Source organism: Manis javanica, chromosome 15, assembly GCF_040802235.1.
Source record: "Manis javanica isolate MJ-LG chromosome 15, MJ_LKY, whole genome shotgun sequence".
NCBI classification, from domain to species: Eukaryota; Metazoa; Chordata; class Mammalia; order Pholidota; family Manidae; genus Manis; species Manis javanica.
This window is the reverse complement of record NC_133170.1, coordinates 47120581-47136962: the sequence shown is the minus strand read 5'-3', so window position 1 is coordinate 47136962 and position 16382 is coordinate 47120581. Positions and strand designations below refer to the sequence as shown.

Sequence of the window (16382 nt, the reverse complement as noted above, 5' to 3'; positions counted from 1 at the left end):
TCTCGCCCAAGGCGGAGCGAAGGCTGGGGCAAGACTCTGAGCCCCGAATCCACACTCAGCTCCGGGCTGCTGGGGAGGCGGCTCTCCACCCAAACTCCATCCATGTCTAACGAAAAATTCAAAGAGATCTAAAAAGTGATTTAGGTTTCTGGAGATCCCCGAATCCATCTCTTTCCCTCTATTCTCTAATTTCACTCCTTCCCTGAGTTTTACTTCCCTAGTTCATGCTAAGAACCTGCGAGTATCAGAGCAAGTGGATAAGAAGGAACCTAAAGGGAAAAGAAAAAAAAGTAGCAAAAGCAAATGTTAAAGATGGAAAACAAAGCATATGAAAGTGTGCCTGTGCTCCAGTACCTCCTGTTACTTGGCAAGAGTCTGAGACTAACCTGGTAAGATACTCAAGGTCCTACCATCTCAGCATTAAAGGTGCAACAGAGACACCACCTTTTAATGATCTGCTGAGGCTGTTGGTAGCAAAGTCTTTGAAAAAGCTCCAATAAGACCTCGCTTACATTTTCTTGGACTCGTGCTGAGCTTGGTATAATCATTCTGGGGAGAGGCCAGTTTCTTACATTCACTTATATCATGAACAATTAAGCGACTGCCCAGTATATAGGTTTGTTCAGAACTTTTGCCTCTCTGCCTAATCTTTGTGATTCTCCTTCATCTGCCCAAATGCCAGAAACCAAATCTCTTGTCACATACACCAGCCCAGCTAGGGTTCAAGGTTTAAACTGGCAATACCAAATGTAGGCACAAAATACCTGGATATTGGCCAAGACACTTTTAAAAAATGTGGTCTTACAATGCAGACTATGTAACAGCCTTAGAATCTAAAGGGGCTAAGAGAGGTCAGAGTCACATTTCTCTACCCTTGGAAAAAATCATCTATTATCTTGTTCCAATTTCTGGCTGGCAGTCCAGAATGCAAAGCCTTAGGGGGAAGCCGGCAAAGACCCATCTGTGTTTCCTAACGAACCGACAGAGGCAAAGGACAGACTTACTGTCATGAGGACGACCAGCAATGGTAATGTTCTACCTCAAACTGTATCCTCAGAGTGTGGGCATAATGGGAACAAAACAGGTCTGTCAGTCTGGCTCAAAGGAGGCAGAAGGGGCTAGAGGAAGGCCAGGGAACAGAGAGCTGGGGGTGGGGAAGGTGCTATTACTATTTCAGGAGGGGTAGAAGGGGGAGGAGTCTCAAAAACAAATTAGAGTGTTGGTAAAGTTAGCATGCACTCTGCAAAAACAAAAAGAAAAGCAATATTTAAAACCATAGATTTTATTTTAAATAATTAACCATAAATTTCTTTTGAGTTCCTTTTCAAGTTTGATGCTAAAGACATTATTTTACATCAGTAAAATCATACATTTCAATTATTAAAGCAATAATTAATAAAAAATTTTAAAAACCACCTCAGAAATACACAAAGTTCTAAGTGAAGACCATCTGTAAATTTACTCAGAGAGAATTGCTGTTAACATTTGGACTTTTATCTTCTTGAACTTCTTCTCTAAACACTTAAACAAACTTCTTTTCTAAACAATTAAAAAAGAAGATAACAGTCAGTTTTTGTAATCTTTAAAAAAAATCACTGTATGGTGACTAATTTTTTATATCAATAATTACAAATCTGTGTTGTCATTTTTGATATTCATCTGAATCAATAACCAATTTCTTGTTTAGCAACATTTGGGTTCTTTCCCATTTTTTGCTTTATAAACAATGCTGTGAAGATATTACTGTGCATGCATCTTTGCAAATTTATGCAAATCTGAAATGTGTTTAAAGTATAAATGAAGGAATAAAAGTATAAAGAAAGCTGTCAGAATCACCACCAGGTCCCCTGTCTGGCTTGCTAATAACCCATGTATAGAGGAGAAACTTCTGTGATGAACTAGCTTTGAATGCTAGTGCTGCAGAGGGCCCCTGCCTTAAGCAGTAACTGCTGTTTGTGGCTGCTATTTTGTTGTATGTGTTCCTTGTTTACTTGTCTTAACATTCTTCTGTATATCCATGCAGCAAACATAGGGTTAATGAAAGAATTACAGAGACAACAGGCAGAGTCCCATGAGGGCAGGAATTTACTTAGCACTGGTTTGCTTTATAAACAATGCTGTGAAGATATTACAAATTTAAAAATCATGTGTTATTAACCAAACATGCCAGGGACAAAAAACCATCTCCAAACATAAGTTACTCCACCTTATTTCTCTAAGTCCTTTCTAAAAGAGATGGAAACATTTCCCATCATTTTGAGTTTCTAGATTGTTATTATCTTCCCAGGTCTTTATCGATCATTGAGATTGCCATCTCTCAGTCTTCTTCCTCTTTACTAAAAGACCAGATAGTTACCAGTGGGTAAGTAAATTGAAATTAAAGCCTCCCACACTTTTTGCCTTTCATCAGTAATTATTTTTGAAAAGAAGAGCATATTCTTGCTTACAAGTATCTGCTTCTCCCAAATACCAGTGTGTCCTGTTTTAGAGGTTCCCTGATGCAGACGTACAGGACTTACAGTGTGGTCAAAGCGAACTCAGGGGATACAGTGCCCTCCACTAACCAGGCCTCCAAACCACACTGCCTCATCTGTGTAATAGAAATCATGCCACCGTTTCTGCTGACACAGTACTAACTGCGAAACACTAGCCTGAATGATAGCAGAACACGGAAAGTTCCCTGATACAGGCGGCACCTTTTCCCCCGTCTCTACTCCCTGTCTAGCCTCTGCCTCCCTTCCCAGTTCTTCCAGGAACAAGGAGGAGCTCCTCAGGGAATGCTTGTTGACTGAATGACAGTCATGATCATCTGCAAGTGAATGAAAGATGATGACTCTGCGCCCCTGCCCTCACCACCACACACACATACACATTTTTGGGATCTATGGTCTGTGCACCTTTGATTCTGAAAGAGAAAAGCTCAGATAAAAGCTTGCAACCTGGACCAAGCCTTGTCTTTCTCATGGCTGGGGTTACTGTGGGTACCTGGAAAACAAATTGGTTTGTAGCTATGGAGGAGGGAGGCAGGGAACCAGACTATAGGGGATGAGAAGCAGCTGTGTGGTTAAGGGTGAGTGGAGAAAAGACAGGAAGGGTGCTGAAGTGCTGAGTGATTTTATTTCCAAGGCCAAAGAACATCCTATCTTGGTTGGTAGATGGTATGGGAGAAATAACTGGAAAAAAAATTTTTTTATTCCCTTTTAAGAGAATGTATGTTCTTAAACAGAAACAAAAATTGTACAGGACAGTGGAAAAGGTCATGGACTTTGGATCCAGATGGCCTGGGTTTTATCACAGTTCCACCAATAACTGAGTCACGTGGGGCAAATTACCTAATTTCTCTGTGCCTCAGTTTCCTCAACTGCAAAATGGAGACAGTAATAGTACCTGCTTCACAGGTTAAAGGAATGAATTCTCATAAAGGACATAAAAAATTTCTGCTCTTATTTAAAAATGAAGACAAGCAAATAAGTATTCATGTGCATCTTTAAAAGTATAGATCTGATTGTCTTCTTGAAGACATCTCTTCAGAAAACACTCCAAGTCCTTAGCAGGGCTCCCACGATCTTCCGTGATCTGGACCTTATTTTTCTAGCTTCCTCTAACTCACACTTTCAACCAGAGTGAACGACTTGCGGCTTCTGACACAGGCGCTTACCTCCTGGGCCGCCCTGCTCCTGCTGCTCCCTCGGCCAGGAAGGCTTCTCTCTCCTCAGCACCAAGCTCGGGCGCAGCCACCTCAGGCACGTCTCTGAGGGGCGTCCTAACAGTTCCGTGCAGTCTGTTTACACCTATATCCCTGCACGAAGAATCCTGCCTTTTAGCTGTTTACTTATCCATATTTCCCCCTGGATTGGAGCCCACACATTCATTCATTTGACCAATATTTATTGAGTCCCAGCTATGTGCCAGGTACTGGAGAACCAGCGCTAAGCAAATTCCTGCCCTCATGGGACTCTGCCTGTTGTCTCTGTAATCCTCTCATTAACCCCATGTTTGCTGCAAGTAGACAAGAAACACATACAAAATACAACCATAAACAGCAGTTACTGCTTAAGGCAGGGGCCCTCTGTAGCACTAGCATTCAAAGCTGGTTCATTGTATAAGTTTCTTCTCTATACATGGATTATTAGCAAGCCAAACAGGGAACCTGGTGGTGATTCTGACAGCTTTCTTTACATTTCTCCTGTTATTCTTTTAAACTTAATTATTTCATTATTAATATTGTGGTTTGCACTTTGCCATTTCTTGGATTCTTCAAGGCTATAAACCCTCTTCTCCAGCTGTTCCATCACACCTGTTATTAACATTTTGTCTTTTACCCACGCACCAAGTCACGGAGGTGCTTTGAGGGTCTGCTCTGCAGTGAGGAATAGCTCATCTTTGTGCCTTTCACGAAACTTTCCTCCCATGGTTTGGTCTAGCTAGTTTTATTTAAATCTTTTATAAAATGAAAAAATATGCTCATAATAACAAATTCAAATAATGAAGATGTATAATGTAAAAATGTTACCTCTTTCCCTCTGATTTCCTCCATCCCCAAACCTAAGTAACCACTGTTAATGGCTTGATGCTCATCCCTCCATACTTTTCTCATTGTTTATATTTAAACCAAACGGAAATCACGTGACAGATATTCTGCACTTGCGTTTTCCTCTGTCACAATATACTCTAATTGTGTTTCTAAGATAATACAAATAGATCTAGCTCATTATTTTTAATAATTACAGGGCATTCCTTTCCATAATTATTCAGCATTCATTTTTCCATTCCCCAACTGAGGCACATTTAGATTGGATTTGATTTTTGCAATTAGAACTGGTATTACAGTTTGGTATAAATCTTTGAAGCACACATTTGAGTACTCTGGAGGGCAGGTTCCTCTAAGGGACGGCACCAGACCAGAGAGCACACATTTTGAACTTTTGGTAAATACAGCCAAACTGCCCTTCAAGAAAAGGATGTAAAATTGATCGTTTCTGGATATTCTCACCAACACTGCATTACTGATCTTTTTTTAAAATATTTTTTTATTTTTAATTAAGTTACTATTCATATACAGACTTATGAAGTTTCACATGAAAAGACAATGTGGTTACTACATTCATCCATATTATGTCACCCCCATATGCCACTGCAGTCACTGACCATCAGTGTAGTAAGATGCCACAGATTCACTATTTGCCTTCTCTGTGTTACACTGTGTTTCCTCTGATCCCCCCCACACCATGTGTGCCAATCATAATACCCCTCAATCCCCTTCTCCCTCCCTCCCTTCCCACCCACCCTCCACCACTACTCCCCACTAATCCCTTCTTGGAGTCTGTGAGTCTGTTGCTGTTTTGTTCCTTCAGTTTTGCTTCGTTGTTATACTTCATAAATGAAGGAAATCATTTGGTATTTGTCTTTCTCTGCCTGGCTTATTTCACTGAGGATCATATCCTCCAGCTCCATCCATGTTATTGCAAATGGTAGGATTTGTTTCTTTCTTATGGCTGAATAGTATTCCATTGTGTATATGTACCACCTCTTCTTTATCCATTCATCTACTGATGGGCACTTAGGTTGCTTCCATATCTTGGCTATTGTAAATAGTGCTGCAAAAAACACAGGGGTGCATATGTCTTTATGAATATGAGAAATGATATTCTTTGGGTAAATTCCTAAGAGTGGAATTCCTGGGTCAAATGGTATTTCTATTTTTAGTTTTTTGAGGAACCTCCATACTGCTTTCCATGATGGTTGAACTAGCAGTGTAGGAGGGTTCCCCTTTCTCCACATCCTCTCCAGCATTAGTTTTTCTCAGTCTTTTCGACACTGGCCAACCTAACTGGTGTGAGGTGATATCTCACTGTGGTTTTTATTTGCATTTCCCTGATAATTAGTGATGTGGAGCATCTTTTCATGTGCCTGTTGGCCATCTGAATTTCTATGAAGAATTGTCTGTTCATATCCTCCACCCATTTTTTAACTGGGTTATTTGCTTTTTGGGTGTTGAGGCATGTGAGTTCTTTATATATTTTGGATGTTAAACTCTTGTTGAATATGTCATTTACAAATATATTCTCCCATACTGTAGGATGCCTTTTTGTTCTGTTGATGGTGTCCTTTGCTGTACAGAAGCTTTTTGTTTGATGAAGTCCCATGTGTTCATTTTTGCTTTTGTTTCCCTTGCTTGAGGAGACGCATTCAGGAAAAAGTTGCTCATGTTTCTATTCAGAAGATTTTTGCCTGTGATGTCTACTAAGAGTTTTATGGCTTCATGACTTACAATTTTGAGTTTACTTTTGTGTATGGGGTTAGACAATAATCCAGTTTCATTCTCTTGCATGTAGCTGTCCAGTTTTGCCAAAACCAGTTGTTGAAGAGGCTGTCATTTCCCCATTGTAAGTCCATGGCTCCTTTATCGTATATTAATTGATCAATTATGCTCTTGGGTTTATGTCTGGCCTCTCTAGTCTGTTCCATTGGTCTATGGGTCTGTTCTTATGCCAGTACCAAATTGTATTGATTACTGTGGCTTTGTAGTAGAGCTTGAAGTCAGTGTGCATAATTCCCCAAGCTTTATTCTTCCTTCTCAGGATTGCTTTGGCTATTTGGGGTCTTTTGAGTTCCATATGAATTTTAGAACTATTTTCTCCAGTTCGTTGAAGAATGCTGTTGGTATTTGATAGGGATTGCATTGAATCTGTAGACTGCTTTAGGCAGGATGGCCATTTTCACAATATTGATTCTTCCTATCCATGAGCATGGGATGTGTTTCCATTTATTGGTATCTTCTTTAATTTCTCTCATGAGTGTCCTATAGTTTTTAGAGTATAGGCCTTTCACTTCCTTCATTAGGTTTATTTCTAGGTATTTTATTCTTTTTGATGCAATTATGAATGGAATTGTTTTCCTGCTTTCTCTTTCTGCTAGTTCATCATTAGTGTATAGGAATGCAACAGATTTCTGTGTATTAATTTTGTATCCTGCAAGTAGGCTGAATTCAGATATTAGATCTGATAGTTTGAGTGGATTCTTTAGGGTTTCATATGTACAGTATCATGTCATCTGCAAAGTGACAGTTTAACTTCTTCTTTATGAATCTGGATGCCTTTTATTTCTTTATATTGACTGAATACTGTGGCGAGTACTTCCAGAACTATGTTGAATAGAAGTAAGGAGAGTGGGCATCCTCATCTTGTTCCTGATATTCAAGGAAGGTTTTCAGCTTCTTGCTGTTAAGTATGATGTTGGCTGTGGGTTTGTCACATATGGCCCTTATTATGTTGAGGTACTTGCCCTCTATACCCATTTTGTTGAGAGTTTTTATCATGAGTGGATGTTGAATTTTGTCTTTGGCAGAAAGTGATTTTCAGCCCCAAGTTACATTCATAGCGCTTACTAATATTTTTTAAACTAAACTTCTGTGATGAACCAGCTTTGAATGCTAGTGCTACAGAGGGCCCCTGCCTTAAGCAGTAACTGCTGTTTATGGTTGCTATGTCTTTTTCAGCATCTGTGAAGATGATCACGTGGTTTTTGTCCTTTTTGTTGATGTGGTGGATGATGTTGATGGATTTTCTAATATTGTACCATCCTTGTATCCCTGAAATAAATCCTACTTGATCATGACGGATGATCTTTTTGATGTATTTTTGAATTTGGTTTGCTAGTATTTTTTGTTGAGTATTTTTGCATCTATGTTCATCAGGGATATTGGTCTGTAATTTTCTTTTTTTGTGGTGTCTTTGCCTGGTTTTGGTGTTAGGGTGAGGCTGGCCTTATAGAATGAGTTTGGAAGTATTGCCTCCTCTTCAACTTTTTGGAAAACTTTAAGGAGGATGGGTATTAGGTCTTCACTACATGTCTGATAAAATTCAGCAGTGAAGCTACCTGGTTCAGGGTTTTTTTTTCTTAGGTCATGTTTTGATTACAATTCAATTTTGTTGCTAGTAATTGGTCTGTTAAGATTTTCTGTTTCTTCCTGGGTCATCCCTGGAAGGCTGTATTTTTCTAGAAAGTTGTCCATTTCTTCTAGGTTATCCAGTTTGTTAGCATATAATTTTTTATAGTATTCTCTAATAGTTCTTTGTATTTCTGTGGTGTCTGTAGTGATTTTTCCTTTCTCATATTTGATTCTGTTTTTGTGTGTAGCTCTCTTTTTTTCTTGATAAGTCTGGCTAGGGGTTTATCTATTTTGTTTATTTCCTCAAAGAACCAGCTCCTGCTTTCACTGATTCTTTCTATTGTTTTACTCTTCTCGATTTTATTTATTTCTGCTCTAATCTTATGCCCCTCCTTCTACTGACTTTGGGCCTCATTTGTTCTTCTTTTTCTAGTGTCATTCATTGTGAGTTTAGACCTTTCATACTGTTCTTCTTTCCTGAGGTAGTCCTGTATTGCAGTATACTTCCCTCTTAGTGTGGCCTTCACTGCATCCCACAGATTTTATGTGTTGAATTATTGTTATTTGTCTCCATATATTACTGGAACTCTGTTTTTATTTGGTCATTGACCCATTGGTTATTTAGAGGCATGTTGTTAATCCTCCATGTATTTGTGGGCTTTTTCATTTTCTTTGAATAATTTATTTATAGTTTCATACCTTTGTGGTCTGAGAAGCTGGTTGGTACAATTTCACTCTTTTTGAACTTACTGAGGCTCTTTTTGTGGCCTAGTATATGCTCTATTCTTGAAAATGTTCCATGTGCACTTGAGAGGAATGTGTATCCTGCAGCTTTTGGGTGTAGAGTTCTGTAGATGTCTATTAGGTCTATCTGTTCTAATGTGTTGTTCAGTGCCTCTGTCTCCTTACTTATCTGCTGTCTGGTTGATATTTCCTTCGGAGTGAGTGGAGTGTTGAAGTCTCCTAGAATGAATGCATTGCATTCTATTTTCCCTTTTAATTCTGTTAGCATTTGTTTCACATATGTAGGTGTTCCTGTGTTGGGAGCATAGATATTTGTAATGGTTATATCACCTTGTTGGAGAGACCCCTTTATCATCATGTAATGTCCTTTGTCTCTTGTGACTTGCTTTGTTTTGAAGTCTATTTTGTCTGATACAAGTACTGCAACTCTTGCTTTTTTCTCCCTATTAGTTGCATGAAATATCTTTTTCCATCCCTTCACTTTTAGTCTGAGTATGTCTTTGGGTTTGAAAGTGGGGTCTCTTGTAGGCAGCATATAGATGGGTCTTGTTTTTTTATCCATTCAGTGACTCTATGTCTTTTGATTGGTGCATTCAGACTATTTACATTTAGGGTGGTTATTGATAGGTATGTACTTTTTGCCACTGCAGGGTTTAGATTCGTGGTTACCAAAGGTTTAAGGGTAACTTTCTTACTATCTAAGAGTCTAACTTAACTCACTTAGTATGCTATTACAAACACAATCTAAAGGTTCTTTTTTTTTTTTCCTTCTCCTTTTTCTTCCTTCTCCATTCTTTTTATATGAGTTATCGTATTCTGTACTCTGTTTATCCCTTGACTCACTTTGGGGGTAGCTGATTTAGTGTTGCATTTGCTTAGTAATTAACTGTTCTACTTTCTTTACTGTGGTTTTATTACCTCTGGTGACAGCTATTTAGCCTTAGTAACACTTCCATCTATAGTAGTCCCTCCAAAATACACTGTAGAGACGGTAGTGGGAGGTAAATTCTCTCAGCTTTTGCTTATCTAGACATTATTTAATCCCTTCTTCAAATTTAAATGATAATCTGATGGATAGAATATTCTTGGTTTGAGGTCCTTCTGCTTCACTGCATTAAATATATCATTCCACTCCCTTCTGGCCTGTAAGGTTTCTGTTGAGAAGTCTGATGATAGCCTGATGGGTTTTCCTTTGTATGTGATCTTTTTTCTCTCTCTGGCTGCTTTTAATAGTCTGTCCTTATCCTTGATCTTTCCCATTTTAATTATTATATGTCTTGGTGTTGTCCTCCTTGGGTCCCTTGTGTTGGGAGATCTGTGCACCTCCATGGCCTGAGAGACTATCTCCTTCTCCAGAATGGAGAAGTTTTCAGCAATTACTTCCTTAAAGACACTTTCTAGCCCTTTTTCTCTCTCTTCTTCTGATACCCCTATAATATGAATATTGTTTTGTTTGGGTTGGTCACACAGTTCTCTCAATATTCTTTCATTCCTAGAGATACGTTTTTCTCTCTGTGCCTCCTCTTCTTTGTATTCCTCTTCTCTAATTTCTATTTCATTTATTGTCTCCTCCACCATATCTAATCTGCTTTTAAAACCCTGCATTTTTCTCTTTAAAGATCAGATCTCCACCCTAAATTCACTCCTGAGTTCTTGAATATTTTTCTGTACCTCCAGGAGCATATTTATGATTTTTATGTTGAAGTCTCTTTCTGGAAGATTGATTAGTTCATTCTCACTTGACCCTTTTTCTGGTGTTTGTGAGATTTTTGTTCGAACTAGGTTCTTTTGACATTTCATATTTGTATGTGGTGCCCTCTAGTTTCCAGAAGCTCTACTCTCCAGAGCTGCTCAGCCCCTGGAGCCATGTTCAGGGTCACAGGGGAGCAGTGCTGGTGCCTGGGGGGAGGAAAGAGCTGTTTTCTGTTTCCTGGCTGTTATTCTTGCCTCCACTGCCAGAAACCAGTGGCCCAAACACACAGGTGTAATCCTATATGTTTTGCATTTGTAGCTGCTGTAGGCGGGACTTCTCCCTGGTTGGCCTGATGCCAGAGCAGGGGTTTCTGGTTTGTGAGCCAGATGCGGACTGTCCGGGAGGAAGGCACAGCAGGCTGCATTGCGTATCACAGTGGGGGCCCTTGGAGCTGTGTAGCCAGTCAGAGCGATGGAGCACCTGAAGTTTCCCAACCTGCTGGGCAGAGTGCACCCAGACTCTTTTGTCAGTCCTTGCCCCTTTAGTAGCCCTCTTGCTGTTAGGAAGTCTGACTGCCCACCCAGAGCAGCTGGATATGGATACCTGTTTTCCATAAGCAGCTGGAATTTCAGTCACTTCAGGTATTCTGCCTGTCTTAGTTTTCCAACCCCACTTATCACCACAGCACCATGCAATGTAGGTTTGTGCATCCAGAACAGATCTCCAGGGCTAGGTGTTCAGCAGTCCCAGGCCTCTACTTCCTCCCTGCTCCATTTCCCTTCCTCCCACCGGTGAGCTGGGGTGGGGGAAGGGCTTGGGTTCCTCTGGATCATGGCTTTTGGTATGTTACCCTGTTCTGTGAGGTGTGTTCTTTTCTCCAGGTGTATGCAGCCTTCTTTCCTGTTACTCTTTCAGGATTAGTTGTATTCATTATATTTTCATATTATATGTGGTTTTAGTAGGAGGTCTCTGTCTCACCTCTCACACTGCCATCTGTAATCTCTCTTGCTCTGCATTACTGATTTTTCAGATTTTTTTGTCAAGCTAGTGCAAAACAATCTGTCATTTTAGCTGCATTTAACCTGATGCCTACTGAGCTTTAACATTTTCTCATATTTGTTCACCATTTGTATTTCTTCTGTGATTTTTTTGGTTGCATGTCTTTAATCTATTTTTTTCTTAGTAATACGAAGGGGCACTTTATATACTGCAAATGTTAATAAGCACATATTGAAGTTCAGCTTTGGCCTCAGTATTCAGCCAAAATCTTCTTTAGTCTTTGGGAGACTGAACAGACAAATGCCTCCCTCCTTCCAGCTTCACTCTACTTAGGATCAGAGATCATACAGGCTACCATCATATTTAATAAACATAATGCCATCATTTGGACTTCTTGTTAATATCTGAGTGCTAGTTTAAAAAATATTAGGAAGTGCTATGAATGTAACTTGGGGCTGAAAATCTCTTTCTGCCAAAGACAAATGTGTCTTTTAGATTTTAAAACAAGGGAAGATACATACAAGGGAAGATCTAGAATTGCCTTCACATGTATTCCTATAAATGTTGAAAGTGAGATAGAAGAGGAGGTCTCCTGTGTGAAAAGGCTGCGGAACAACACAGGTCTCATGCTGCAGGTGCGGACAGAAAGGGACTTGTTAATGGCCACTGGCTGTTGGCAGAGAACATAGCACATTCCATGATTGCATGAAGCTGTAACCAGATATAAAAATATTGGCAATAAAAATGTGAGATGTAAAAATATTGAAAATAAAAATGTGAGGGGCAAAATCTTATGTTTCCCTCTTAAGTATTCAGAAGGTGCTTTCTTTAAGCACAGCATGCAGCTCTGATTTGTGGGAGTGCTTCAGTGACGCTGTATCATCCACCCAGCCAACTCCAGGTGGTGAGGAGGCAAGTCTTTACATTTTAGTTACCACCAGAGCAAAGGGGAAGCTTACTGATCTGATAGCAAAATCTCCATTAACAGTAACCCACGCTGGCACAGAAAGCCAAAAATATTCATGCTTTTCATAGGGTGAAAATAACTAAGTATTTCATTTGTGCAGAGGAGCCATCAAGCAGTGCTGAGAAATTATACTGCTACCTCATAATGACCAACTTTAAAAAGACTTAATTCTTAATAATAAAATTATAATACTATTTAAATTCCTAAAATAAAATTTCATTTTTATTGTATCTCAGCAGATCATTTCATGATGGGAACATTCTGCCTTGCCTCAGGCTGCTCATTGATTTTAAGGCTGGCTGTTTAGTATTCAGCCAAAATAAATTCAATGCACCTCTAAGGATAATGCTATTTATCTATTCTGTCCAGAGGAAAATATTTTCTCCCAGTATGTCATCTGTTCTTTAAGCTAGTTTATGATGTCTTTTGCCATATATAAGTTTACATTTTTTAGGTGGTTAGATAAGTGAACTTTTCATTAACATTTTCTGGTTTCATGTTTTACAAAGGCCCACTCCATTCACTCCAGTATTTGAGAAATGTTCTCCTGTATTTATATACAGTAACTTTTATGTCCATCTAGCTTTGTCACACACAAGATTCCCATACATATATGGACCTGACTCCATCCTTGATATTCTCGCAATAGATCAATTTTCCTTTTGCTTTATTTGTTTCAGTTTTCCTCTCTGCAGTTTTATAGTAGGTTTTGGTATCTGGTAGAGTAAATTCTCACCCTTTCTCATTTCTTTCCTTCACTAAAATTTTATTTGGAGAACCCTAATCTTGCTAGGTTAATACCTGAAGCAATTAAAGCTATTTCACCCATGGGGTGTAGGAATCTCATGTCTCTTTGGAGAATGTTATCAAGATTTAGGAATCTGTCTGAATTCTTCTGGGTCTACTAATTAAAAATCAAGTGCATAAGACAAAATTAAGGTTTTGTATCTTGAAATGTGGGAAAATCAGACTATTAACTATAGGCCTAACTTAAACCAGAAAGATTGCTAAGTACCCTAAAAAGATGTGTGCACATTTGCATATTGTGTGTGTGACTTACAGTGTGATCAAGGAGAAAGTTAACATGTCTAAGATTTAAATCAAATGGTGGACATTATCAAACTAGAATTGAATCTGCAAATGCTAAATGAAACTACACACATGTCTAGCAATACTTGCTGCTACCCCAGAATGAATAACTGTGATGCTAAAAGAGGTACCAAATGCCCCAAATTCCAAAGAGACACTAAAATCTTCCTGAGAACCTGGTGAGAGAAGGCAAGCGGCTCTGAGAGCCCGGAAGTCCAGCACAAAATATGGGAAAGGAAAGAAAGGTGGAAACAACAAGCTCCTACATTGGGACTGTGGTGAGTGTGCTAGTAGGGTCCTGTCTTCCCCTCCTCCCACTTTGACGGGAATGGGAAGATGACTTTCTTCTTCCAAAGCCATGTGAGGAGGGTACCAAGAGTCTCACTAGTAAAGACTGGGGGTGCCTGCAAGGAGGAGAGCCTGCAGTATCACCCCCGGCTGGAGATTTAAACCAGGTATGAAGTGACGTAGGCGGCTAACTTGCTGATGAGCCCTTTGGCTATCTGACCGGAGAGGGGACTTCCATGTCCCATCCAGAGGGCAGACTTCTAAGGGAGGGGACCCCAGCAGTATTCTGGAGCCAGCTTCCAGCCAATTTTTAAATTTTTAGGGATTTAAAAAAAAATTAGTAAGAAGTGGCTACTGATCTTTATGGTGAGGTAGAGCAGGGACATGGGACAAGCATTATGATTAATCTTTATGTTAGATTATCATTTACTATTGCATTGCATGTATCCAACTACTCCAACCCCTCCCACATGGTAACCACCAGTCACTTCTCAGTGTCTGAGTCTACTCCTGCTTTGTTCATTTTATTTTGTTTTGTTTTTAGATACCACAAATAAGTGAAGTCATATGGTATTTGTCTTTCTCTGCCTGGTTTATTTCAATTAGCATAATACCCTCTAGGTTCATCCTTAAATTTTTAGGAATTTAAACAAAGCCATTATTAAAAAATTAAACTATATAAGGTTACAATTAAATATTTATAAGCAAAAGTAATACTGAAAACTCCTCATTTATTAAATATTTTACTGGTATTATTATCCCCATAGTATTTTTTTATGCCTGCTCTATCTGCATCGTGAAAAAAGAGTATGCTGTGTACCTTGTCCCAATTTAGCATTCATGAAGGTCAGGTATGTAGCTTGAAATCAGTAATGCCGCAAATTCATTGTTTTGTTGATTGTTGTTAAGAAAGTGACACAGAAAATGCTAATAATGCAGATTAATTTAAGGTGTATCATGTCTAGAGTCTTTAAACTGTAAATAGCATAAAAATTGGATTATCTATTCTTCCAGTACTTGAAACTATAATCTGATTCAGCAAAAAAGTTGCTCATGACATTATTGACTAGCAAATAAGTTCTGACATCCTTCACTTTTGTTTTACTTTTGTCCTAGTTTTTAACTTAAGTGAAAATATCACCCAATATTTATGGTAGAACTACGTTCATCAGTTGCAACCATAAAATGGCTATTGATCAAAGATTTTGGCAAAAATCACTGAGTCTTCTGGGATAATTGATTGGTTATATGGACTTTGCATTGAGTAGTATTATATATATTTTATTATCTGTAAATTGTATGCTATGTATTCTTTACATGAGTAAAATGTATAATAAACTTAGGTACATACACACACATATAGCACCAACCCCATTCCTGCCCACAGCCAGCTATTAAACATTTACCACCAGGGAAGGGGTTAGTCAAGGAGGTTCAACCAGGGCTGGGTCACATCAGCGAGCCCTCCAAATCAGCCAATGCAAAGCAGCATTTTGACACCTGTCACCCACAAGGCGTGGTTGGCAAGAGGGAACCTCCAAAGAAGTGGGGAGGATGGTAACCGTGGGGAACGATATAAAGGGACACTGTTCTGGTCTATTAGTAGCCCCTGGGCCTAGAAGGCTTTGGAAAGGGACAGAAAGGAGGTATCTGGAAGCCAGACTATGTTCCATCCATACTGATGGAGTGGAAGGAAGAAATTAAATTTAAATTAGGTATGAGATGGGAGTAAAAAATGGACCAGACTGACCTCCTAATAATGAAAAGTGACCCGAATGCTGTGAGATTTGCTCAGTAATGTTAAGGGACAGAAAAACAAGACTGAAGAGAAACACTGCCTAAGGCAGTTGACTAGAGAAAATTAAAACCATTTCATTTTAATGCCCCCTGAGTTAATGCTCAATAAACAGTGGAAACACACTGGCTATGACCTAAAGTATACTGTTGGTAAAATATTTTTAAAAACTTAAAAACTCATTCTATAAGCCTTCACAGCAGTGCCATGTATATTAAATCAATGTGTGTTTTGAAATATAAAGCTTCTGTTAGAATAGACTCATTTAAAGAACAGCACAGATGGTGCATTCCTACTGAGAAGCTATTGGATTGCAATCCAAGCTTAGTTAAGCAATAATTCCTAATGAACTCTCAGAAAATATCCTTACAGTAGAGGACTTGTTTAAGACACTAGAGATTCACACATTATCTTCCCCAAAATGCCGCTGTAAAAAGTTGTGGCTGCAGTAAGTAGGAAAGAGTCAAAGATGCCAAGTTATTGAGGCTGGGTTTTTTTTTTTTAAAGCAGCTTTACTGAGACATAATTCACATACCATACAATTTACCCATTTAAAGTGAACACTTCAATGGTCACTAGTACAGAGTTATGCAACCATCACCAAAATCCATTTTAGAATATTTACATCACCCGAAAAAGAAGCCTCATACCCATTAGCAGTTAGTCCCCATCCCTGCAAATCTTCCAGCCCTAGTATTGAGTAATCTAGTTTCCGTCTCTATTTTCTACTTATTCTGGACATTTCACATATGATATCATAGAGCACATGGTCCTTTGTGATGGGCTTCTTTCACACACCATGTTTTTAAGGTTGATCCATGTTGTAGCAGCCATCAGTACTTCATTCCTTCTAATCACCAATTCATGTTCTATTGTATGGAAATACTAAATTATGTTAATTCGTTCATTAGTTGAT

At 39.0% G+C, this 16382-nt stretch overlaps 1 protein-coding gene across 2 annotated transcripts in view; it reads right to left on the bottom strand.

Annotated features, from left to right (window-relative positions):
* Positions 1-16382, bottom strand: part of UBE2E2 (ubiquitin conjugating enzyme E2 E2) — a 360447-nt gene that overhangs the window by 1493 nt on the left and 342572 nt on the right. The window lies entirely within an intron of this gene.